The sequence below is a fragment of the Ovis aries genome, chromosome 11 (genome assembly GCF_016772045.2).
Source record: "Ovis aries strain OAR_USU_Benz2616 breed Rambouillet chromosome 11, ARS-UI_Ramb_v3.0, whole genome shotgun sequence".
Classification (NCBI taxonomy): Eukaryota; Metazoa; Chordata; class Mammalia; order Artiodactyla; family Bovidae; genus Ovis; species Ovis aries.
In genome coordinates, this window is record NC_056064.1 from 18,665,785 (window position 1) to 18,676,532 (window position 10,748).

Sequence of the window (10,748 nt, forward strand, 5' to 3'; positions counted from 1 at the left end):
ACAAGACTACTGGAAAAACCATAGCTTTGACTATATAGACCTTTGTCGGCAAAGTGATGTCTCTGCTTTTAATATGCTATCTAGATTTGTTATAGTTTTTCTTCCAAGGAGCAAGAGTCTTTTAATTTCATGGCTGCAATCACTATCTGCAGTGATTTTGGAACCCAAGAAAATAAAATCTGCTATTGTTTCCATTTTTTCCCCCATCTATTTGCCATGAAGTGATAGGACCAGATGCCATGATCTTAGTTTTTTGAACGTTGAGTTTTAAGCCAGCTTTTCCACTCTCCTCTTTCACCTTCCTCAAGAGGTTCTTTATTTAGTTCCTGCCATTAGGGTGGTTATCATCTGCATAGCTGAGGTTGTTGATATTTCTCCCAGCAACCTTGATTCCAGCTTGTGATTCATCCAGCCTGGCATCCAAACTGACAGATGAATGGGCAACGAAGATGTGGTACATACGTGCAATAAAATACTCCCCAGCCAGAAAAAGAACCAAATAATGCCACGGGCAGCAATATGGATGAGCTTAGAGAAGATCACGCCAAGTGAAACAAGTCAGAAAGAGAAAGGCAAGTACCACATGCCATCACTTATGTGTGAAATCTAAAGCAGAGCACAAATGAGCTTATCCGTGAACCAGAAACAGACTAACATAGAAAACAGACTTGTGGTTGCCAAGGGGGAGGGGAGTGATCGATTGGGATCTGGGATTAACAGATATAAACTATTATGTACAGGATGGATAAACAACAAGGACCTACTGTATACCGAAGGGAACGATATGTGATATCCTATGATAAACCGTAATGGAAAAGAATATGAAAAGAATGTATATATGGGGACTTCCCTGGTGGCCCAGTGGCTAAAACTCCATGCTCCCAATGTTTGGGGCCCAGATTTGATCCCTGGTCATGGAACTAGATCCATTGTGCCAAAATGAAGACCTGGTGCAGCCAAATAGATAAATAAATAAATATTAAATTTAAAAAAATGTATATATGTATAACTAAATCACTTTGCTGTGCAGTAGAAATTAACACAATGTTGTAAGTCAACTATACTTTAATAAAGTAAATTTTTAAAAAATCTGGTATACTGAGTGAGAAACTTAGTGTAAAAAACTTAACACTATCCCTCCTCTTGGTCTGTTGTATCAGGTTCTGTGCTAAGAATTTTCACACACAGTCTAGTTTACTCTCAAACAACTCTCTGGGGCGGTATCATTTCTGAGTCTTATTTTATAGCTGAGAACCAAGGCTCAGAGAGGTTGAGGAATTTACCTAAGCTCACACAGCTGGCAAGCACTGACTAATTGCACAGCTCCAAAGCTTTTGTTCTTTCAGATATGATACTCCGCTCACCTAGATAATGCTATGTATTTGGATCTTTTAGAATGTGGAATAAAAATAAAGTAAAAATAAAAATTAAAAAATAAATAAATAAAATAAAATGTGGAATAAGTTGACTCTATATTTGAGGTCACTCAGCTTTCTAATCTGGATATACCTCAAAGGGGAGACCTGTAACTCGTGCCCCTGAAGCACAGAAACCTCTGGACACTTCTTTTGTTCCAAATGGCTTTGCAGGAACATAAGCAGAGTCAGTTCTTAAAAGGACCAATCCTTTTAACCCTGAGCAGTCTTTTTTTCCTAGAGTCAGTTGAAATTTCCTCTGGGAATGCAAACTAATTTTAACAAACCGTAATCAAGAAGAGGAATTTGCAACTAAAAAAGAGCTCTTTATGAAAATGAATTCTTTGACTCTCTTTTCTGTTAATCTACATACATCATCAAACAGGAAGTGAAAATAATTGTGGGATAAAGAGATACGGGGCCTGAAGGTGTTATGACCTTCCACAAACAATCTTAATTTTAAATTCTTGGTTCTCAGCCACTTTGTCTATGCCAGTTCCCCCCCATTTATAATAAGGGTGGTTCTCTGTGGATAATGTAAAAGCAGGCATCAAATGCAGTTCACCACTGTTTATACATCTGTGTTTTACCAGTAAATTAGATGATACATATCTAGATACTACTCCTGCATATGCCACCGTGTACTGGATGACCTTGGATAAGTCACATAAACCCATTGGGCCTTACTTTCTTTATCTCGAAAATGAGGGATTTGGATGAAATCCAAATTCACTTTATACTTCGACTCTATAATTCTCATTGTTCTGGTTGCTTTAAAAGGACCTGACCACCATGCAATCCCAAATATATCCAGAAGAGGTCAGAAGAACTCACTAAAAGCCCTGAGGTCTACATTAATTCCAGTTACCAGTATAAATACAGGTTTATGGGAATCCCTATTCTCTGTGTCATTTCCCTGATTTTAAAGGTTGGATCAGGTATTAAGGCAGGTATTTTTCTTGAAAGATCAAAACAGAGACGCATTGTCTGCTTTGGACCTCTTTGTCAAACGTAAAACCCTTTCCCAACTGGTGAGCAAAGGTAAATTGCCCGTCAGAGGCGATACAAAGGTACAGGGGCAGTTTTATACTTACAGCCAATAACTTAGAGAAAGTAAGCTTGTTAGAGAAAACCCCATCCATCAAGAATCTTTATTGGAGCACTTCTCCTGTGGCACAGTGGGTAAGAATCCACCTGCCAAAGCGGAAGACACCGGTGCGATCCCTGATTCGGGAAGATTCCACATGCCTCAGAGCAACTAAGTGCATGTGCCACAACTACTGAGACTGAGTACTGCAATTACTGAAGCCCGTGTGCCCAGATCCTGTACGTTGCAACCAGAGAAGCCACGGCAAAGAGAAGCCCCCAAACTACCACAAAGAGTAGCTCCTGCTCTCCACAACTAGAGAAAGCCTGCACAAAGCAACAAAGACCCAGCACAGGCAAAATAAATAAATAACTTAAATATATACGTAAAAAATCTTCACTGGGCTTCCCTGGCTGCCCAGTGGATAAGAATCTGCTTCCACTCCAAGGGGCACGGGTTCAATCCCTGCTGCTGCTGCTGCTGCTGCTGCTGCTGCTAAGTCGCCTCAGTCGTGTCCAACTCTGTGTGACCCCATAGATAGCAGCCTACCAGGCTTCCCCGTCCCTGGGATTCTCCAGGCAAGAACACTGGAGTGGGTTGCTATTTCCTTCTCCAATGCATGAAAGTGAAAAGTGAAAGTGAAGTCGCTCAGTCGTGTCTGACTCCTAGCGACCCCATGGACTGCAGCCTACCAGGCCCCTCTGTCCATGGGATTTTCCAGGCAAGAGTACTGGAGTAGATTGCCATTAAAGTCCCTCATGCCACACAGTGCAGCCAAATAAAAAAGTATGTAAGTTTACGATGTACAACTTAATGAACTGGTATATGTATATAGTGAGACATGACTACCACAATAAGATTAGTTAATATACCCATAACCTTTTGTAGTTAAAATTTGAAAACTTCCTGCCACAACGAGGTTGGACCATTTCTCTTCTGATTTCATCAGAAAAATTATTTGGGGAGATACACCATTACAGAGACAGAGACTTTTTTTAAGTATGCTTAAACCTTGCTTTTTTTAGGCAGAACCTGGAGAAGTAGTTTAAATGTGAATAATGGTGAAAGAATTCGGAATTAAAGAAAGCCCTGCGGCCAGGTAAAGAAAATGCCTACATATCGTACTTAGAATTTAAAGTTTGGAGTTCAGTGGCTCAGTTGGTAAAGAATCTGCCCGCAATGCAGTAGACCTGGGTTCGATCCCTGGGGAGGGATGATCCCCTGCAGAAGGAAATGGCAACCCACTCCAGTATTCTTGCCTGGGAAATCCCATGAACAGAGAAGCCTGGTGGGGTATAGTCCGTGGGATCGCAAGAATCAGACATAACTTAGTGACTAAACCAAAAACCACATTTGAACCTTGTAAAATTTATTTAACCTCCCTAGTGATATACTCCTTAGTTGACATCTATAAAATGACGATAGTGATAAAGCCTCCTAAGATTGTTGGGAAGATTTAATGTTGGGAGATAACTTGGGAGATAATGTTGGGAGACAATTTAATTGCTGGGAGATAACACATGTAAAGAATTCAGCAAAGCATCTGCCACATACCATGTGATCACTAGGAGCACCACTGTCATCATAGGTTATCAGTGAGGAGCTGGTATTTCTAGTAAAAAAACAAACAGGGAAGAAAATCATCATACTTTTTTCTTTACTTTTTAAAAAATTTTTTATTATTTTTTCTGTGTGTGTTTTTTTTTTTTAACCATGCCTTTTTCTGAAACTTTTATCTCAACGATCCCAAACTAGGTTCAACGTCCCTGCTGTGTGCTGCAGTCATAGGAGCTGATAGACCCTGACCTGGCCACCCGGCCCACTGACGGGCACCTCCACCCCCATCTTGGGCACCCCAGAAATACAGCAGAGCCAGGCGGGTATCCAGCATCCATCACCTCTCCTGCCAGCCCATCAGCAGCAGTCAGAGACCTTGCTCCCTATGGACATGGAGTGTCCCCCTTCCCAAGCCTCACCAGCAAAGCCAAGGTTTGGGATGGGCCCCCAGGCCCCTGGCTCAGCGGCAAGATCCTCCACTCGATTCTTCACTTTTCGCCTCTGGACCTTTATTTTTTTAATTTAATGTAGCACGGAGTTTTTCTTTGATACAGCACTCAATTTGCAGACGGTCATTACTGTTTCTCTCCTGCTGTGCCTCCTCATTCCTCCAGAATGAGGCCTGTGCCCGTCTCTCCCACCGTCATAGACCCAGGGGTCAACTGGGGAGGATGAATGGGGCTATGAGGAGATCTCGGAGCAGGGGGCCAGAGAGAGCAGGGGGCCAGAGAGAGCAGGGGGCCAGAGAGAGCAGGGGGCCAGGGAGAGCAGGGGGCCAGGGAGAGCAGGGGGCCAGGGAGAGCAGGGGCCAGAGAGAGCAGGGGGCCAGAGAGAGCAGGGGCCAGGGAGAGCAGGGGGCCAGAGAGAGCAGGGGCCAGAGAGAGCAGGGGCCAGGGAGAGCAGGGGGCCAGGGAGAGCAGGGGGCCAGAGAGAGCAGGGGGCCAGAGAGAGCAGGGGGCCAGGGAGAGCAGGGGGCCAGAGAGAGCAGGGGGCCAGAGAGAGCAGGGGGCCAGAGAGAGCAGGGGGCCAGAGAGAGCAGGGGGCCAGGGAGAGCAGGGGGCCAGGGAGAGCAGGGGGCCAGAGAGAGCAGGGGGCCAGAGAGAGCAGGGGGCAGAGAGAGCAGGGGGCCAGAGAGAGCAGGGGGCCAGGGAGAGCAGGGGGCCAGGGAGAGCAGGGGGCCAGGGAGAGCAGGGGGCCAGAGAGAGCAGGGGGCCAGAGAGAGCAGGGGGCCAGGGAGAGCAGGGGGCCAGAGAGAGCAGGGGGCCAGGGAGAGCAGGGGGCCAGAGAGAGCAGGCGGCCAGAGAGAGCAGGGGGCCAGAGAGAGCAGGGGGCCAGAGAGAGCAGGGGGCCAGAGAGAGCAGGGGGCCAGAGAGAGCAGGGGGCCAGAGAGAGCAGGGGGCCAGAGAGAGCAGGGGGCCAGGGGCGTGTTCCAAGGACAGAGATCTGCGTCCTGCGGTGCTTCTAGGATAAGGTGAAAAAGCCATGTAGTGAGCAGGGGCAGGGCAGGGGGTGGAGCAGGCTCCTGAGAAGCTCAGAGAGGACAAGCAAGAGATGTGATTACACGGAGCACTCCAGATCAGACATGGTGTGTAACCGCGGGCAGAGACAGGGGTCGAGAAGGGATGGGTAGAGACAGGATCTGCTACAATCTGCCGACATTCCAGAGACGATTCTGAGGACCAGTTGCCGAAGGCCCTCCCCGTGACTCATGTTCAAAACGAAGAGGAAAGCAACAAAGCTGTTTCCTTATGTCCGGCTGGGAGCTCAGAACTCCCTGGAAATGGTATTTATTTTATTTTTTAATTGGAGGAAACGTGCCTTACAGTGTTGTGTTGGTTTCTGTTGTACGATAGCTCAAATCAGTCATAATTACATATATACTCCCTCCCCGATGAGCCTCCCTCCCCTCCCCCATCCTGCCCCTTTAGGTCATGGAAGAGAGCCAAATGGGGCTCCCTGTGCTATGGAGCAGCTTCCCACGAGCTCCCTATTTGACACATATATATTTGTACATATATATATGTACATATATGTAAGTCAGGGCTCAGTGAGCCCACTTTCTTCCCCTTCTGTGACCACAAGTCTGTTTTCTACATCGCATCTTCATTCCTTCCTTGCAAGCAGGTTTACCAGTACCATTTTTCTAGATTCCATAGATACGCACTGATATATGATATTTGTTTTGTCCTTCTGACTTCCTCCACTCCGTATGACCGGCTCTGGGTTCACCCACCTCACTACAACTGACTCAGACTTGTTCCTTTTATGACTGAGTACTATTCTGTTGTGTTTATCCACCACATCTTTATCCATTCATCTGTCAATGGACACCTAGGTTGCTCTGGAAATGGTTTTAAGTCCTAGGGTTTCTGTTTGCTCAAATGAAAAGAAAGCAGAAGGAAGCACTGATTCAAAGAGGAACTGTCTGCTTCCGTCTGAAGTAACTGTCTCCTGACTCTGACTTTGGCAACTGTCTTGCTGAGACCCAGCCGAACTCTACACTCCTCTGGCCTTGCTTTTGGAGCCTGTATCAAAGCTCCAGAGTGAGGGTAGCAGCCCCTGCTCCCCTTTGATGCATGGAGGAAGCCGTGAGGACAAGTTGTGATCGATGGTGTGTGATGCCCACACACCCCACACACAGTGTGGGAGACAAACTGTTGTCATGTGATTTAAGATGTTTTTATAAAATTTAAAAAAAAAAAAAAAAAAGACACTTGACCCCTAGTAGGATGTGAACTATCCAAAAAAGTCCAGAAAATAACAAGTGCTGGTGAGGATGTGGAGAAATTGGAACCCTTGTGCACTGTTGGCGGCAATGTGAAATGGTGCAGATGTTGCAGAAAACGGTAGTGAGTTTCCTCAAAAAGTTACAAATAGAACTGCTGTATGATTCAGCAGTTCCACCCTGGGGTATATACCTTGGGGGTATATAGCTGAAAGAACTGAAGACAGGGTCTTGAAGAGGCACCTCTATACCCATGTTCATAGCAGCATTCTTTACAACAGGCAAAAGGTGTTCATCTATGGATAAATGGATATACAAACTGTGATAAAGACATACGATGGAATATTATTCAGCCTTGAGAAGACAGGAAATTCTTACACATGCTAAAACATGGGTGAAATTTGAGGACATGAAGCTAAGTGAAATTAGACAGGGCTTTCCCTGGCAGTCCGGTAGTTAAGGTATTGTACCTCCATTGCAGAGTGCTTGGGTTTGATTCCTGAACAGAGAACTAGGATCTCACATTTCACAAGGCCAAAAAAAAAAAAAAAAAGTGAAATAGGCAAATCACGAAAGGACAAATATTATATAGTTCCCTTTATATCAGATGCTTAAATTCATAGAGATCGAAAGTAGAGTGGTGGTAGCCAAGGGCTGGGATGAGGGAGGAATTTAATAAATAGAGAGTTTCAGTTTTACAAGATGAAAGGGGTTATGGAGGTGGATGGTGGTGACGGTTGCTCAACATGTGAAAATATTCCTAAACTACAAGCTAAAAAGTGGTTAAGATGATCAATTTTATGTTAGGTATATTTTTCTATGATAAAAAAATTTGGGAAAATAAGCTTAGCATATGTTGTTGGGAAAAAACCTCTTTGGGAAAGTAGTCATAGTAGATGACATACTTATACTAAAAGTACGTGGCATGAAACCAAGCTGGACTCTGCAGGGCCTTCCCAAGGAGATAGACCTCCCCAGACCCTATGTCCCCCAGCCTCTTGTCGGTAGGAAATATCTAGCCTCCTAGGCCTTCCCTGAGTTCTAAGGAGCAAATTTAATCAGAGAAGTGATAAAATGAAGAAACAAAGGAAAATAGTCAAGCCAGACAAAATAATAATAGTTGAGCTATTAAAAACAAAGTCAAGGACCTTTGGTTACTCTTCAAGGGTGATAGATAACATTCTGAGCCATGTCCTTAAGCTGTCTCACAGACATTGACCCCCCACTGCATGCTGGCCATGAGAATGTAGACCCCAGACCAGAAGACTGAACACAGAACATCACTCTGTTAACTCACCATCAACCAATCAGAGAACTACCCACTGGCTGATCACATACCCTGTGACTGGCTCCCTCACGCTGTCTTGAAAATCCCTTCCCTGAAAGCCACTGGGGAAGGGATGTTGAGCATCACTCTCTTTCCCTGGAGCCGTGCCATAAGCATCGTGCTTTCCTTCACCACAAGCCAGTGTCGGTAGACTGGCTTTGCTGTGCTTCGGGCAAGGAGACCCAAGTACAGTTCAGTAACAGGAGCACCATAAGGGCAATAACACTGTTGCTCACATTTGATAGACAAGGAGAATGAGCCGTGGGGGAGGTTTAGGCAATTTGCCTAAATGTAGACAGCTACCAAATAGCAGGTTTCGAGCGTGCATGACTGCAAAGCTGGTGCTCTTAAACTCCTTCTGGGTCTCTCCTCTCTTACCTTTGGCTGCACTGAGTCTTTGTTGCCAAGTGTGGGTTTTCTCTAGTGGGGGAAAGCAGGGGCTACTTTCTAGTTGTGGTGCTTGGGCTTCTCACTGAGATGGATTTTCTTGTTTCCGAGTATGGGCTCTAGGGCACTCAAGCTATCAGCGTTCCCTACATTGCAAAGTGAATTCTTAACCACTGGACCACAAGGGAAGCCCTGGGTTTCTTCTCTTACGAGGAATCCCCTGCTTTCCTCATCCTGTTTCAGCAGCACTGGCAGCCTCGGGGTTCCCCCGAAAGTCTTGCCTCAGAACCTCTGCAGGTGCTGCTCTCTCCTCCTAGAATGTGTCCTCAGATATCTACCTACAGGGCTCCTTCCGTCTCTGCCCACCTGTCACCTTGTTATGGAGGAGGCCTCCCAACATAGTATATCTCTTCTCCCCCTCCCTTTTGCCCTCTGTTTCTTGTTCCTCTTTATCCCTTACTGGTTTGACTGTTTTTTGCCTGTCTCTGTCACTGGGATGGAAGTCCATGAGGTCAGAGGCTTTCTTTTGCTCATGAACAGTATCTTTTGCATCAGTGACTGAGAGAATGAATGGGTGGCTATGAGGATTAGTGTGGCTGGTGGGCGGAGGAGAGCAGTAGGGCTCTAGATGCCAAGATTTGTGGGAAAGGCAGCTCCAAGCCCACTGATTAAAATGTACAGCAGGGTTCAGTTCTAGAAGCAGTTCAACGGCCAAGAATGACACTCTCCTCCTTCCCTCTTCCCAATTCCACTCTTCATCAGAAGATTGACTCACTCTCCCCTCCCCCCAAGTAAACACTTCCCTTTGGGCCTTTTCTGCTCACTCTCTGGACCACAAAGTACTAAAAAGTTAGTCGAACTGGGGATGAAGTGAAGTTTCTGGGGTTGAGGAGGGGACCTGCTTATTTAATTTATATGCAGAGTACATCATGAGAAACACTGGACTGGAAGAAACACAAGCTGGAATCAAGATTACCAGGAGAAATATCAATAACCTCAGATATGCAGATGACACCACCCTTGTGGCAGAAACTGAAGAGGAACTAAAAAGCCTCTTGACGAAAGTGAAAGAGGAGAGTGAAAAAGTTGGCTTAAAGCTCAACATTCAGAAAACGAAGATCGTGGCATCCGGTCCCATCACTTCATGGGAAATAGATGGGAAAACCGTGGAAACAGTGTCAGACTTTATTTTGGGGGGCTCCAAAATCACTGCAGATGGTGATTGCAGCCATGAAATTAAAAGATGCTTGCTCCTTGGAAGAAAAGTCATGACCAACCTAGATAGCATATTCAAAAGCAGAGATGTTACTTTGCCGACTAAGGTCTGTCTAGTCAAGGCTATGGTTTTTCCAGCAGTCATGTATGGATGTGAGAGTTGGACTGTGAAGAAAGCTGAGTGCCGAAGAATTGATGCTTTTGAACTGTGGTGTTGGAGAAGACTCTTGAGAGTCCCTTGGGCTGCAAGGAGATCCAACCAGTCCATTCTGAAGGAGATCAGCCCTGGGATTTCTTTGGAAGAAATGATGCTGAAGCTGAAACTCCGGTACTTTGGCCACCTCATGCAAAGAGTTGACTCATTGGAAAGAGTCTGATGCTGGGAGGGATTGGGGGCAGGAGGAGAAGGGGACAACAGAGGATGAGATGGCTGGATGGCATCACTGACTCGATGGATGTGAATCTGCGTGAACTCTGGGAGATGGTGATGGACAGGGAGGCCTGGTGTGCTGCGATTCATGGGGTCGCAAAGAGTCAGACACGACTGAGTGACTGAACTGAACTGAACTGAAGATGGGAGAGGCAAAGTCTGCAAACACCACTTGTTTTATCCCTGAAATCCCACTGCACTCTCTTCCCTCTGGCTGGTTTATTCCAGCAAGAATAAACTTGCTGCACTCCCCTGGTGACGCATTGGATAGGAATCCACCTGCCAACGCAGGGGACACGGGTTTGATCCCTGGTCTGGGAAGATCCTGTATGCCGAGGAGCCACTAAGCCCCCCAGTCACAAGTACTGAGCCTGGGCTCTAGGTCCCATGAGCTGCAATTGCTGTCTGTGAGCTGCAACTATTGAAGCCCGAGCGCCCTGGAGCCTGCGCGCTGCCACTATTGTAGCCCATGGGCCCAAGAGCCCGTGCTCCACAAGAGAAGCCACTGAAGTGAGAATCCCGAGCACCACCACAAAGAGTAGCCCTGTTCTCCAAAACTAGAAAAAGCCTGTGCAAAGCAACAAAGACCCAGCACAGCCAAAAAT

The 10,748-nt window shown here is 46.1% G+C and overlaps 1 long non-coding RNA gene across 1 annotated transcript in view; it reads left to right on the forward strand.

Moving 5' to 3' along the window:
• Nucleotides 1-5,583: 5,583 nt before the first annotated feature.
• LOC121820559 (uncharacterized) overlaps nucleotides 5,584-10,748 on the forward strand; it is a 28,905-nt gene continuing 23,740 nt past the window's right edge. The window contains exon 1 of the long non-coding RNA XR_006061099.2: nucleotides 5,584-5,842. This is a non-coding gene — a long non-coding RNA (uncharacterized LOC121820559). The remainder of the gene's footprint in view (nucleotides 5,843-10,748) is intronic.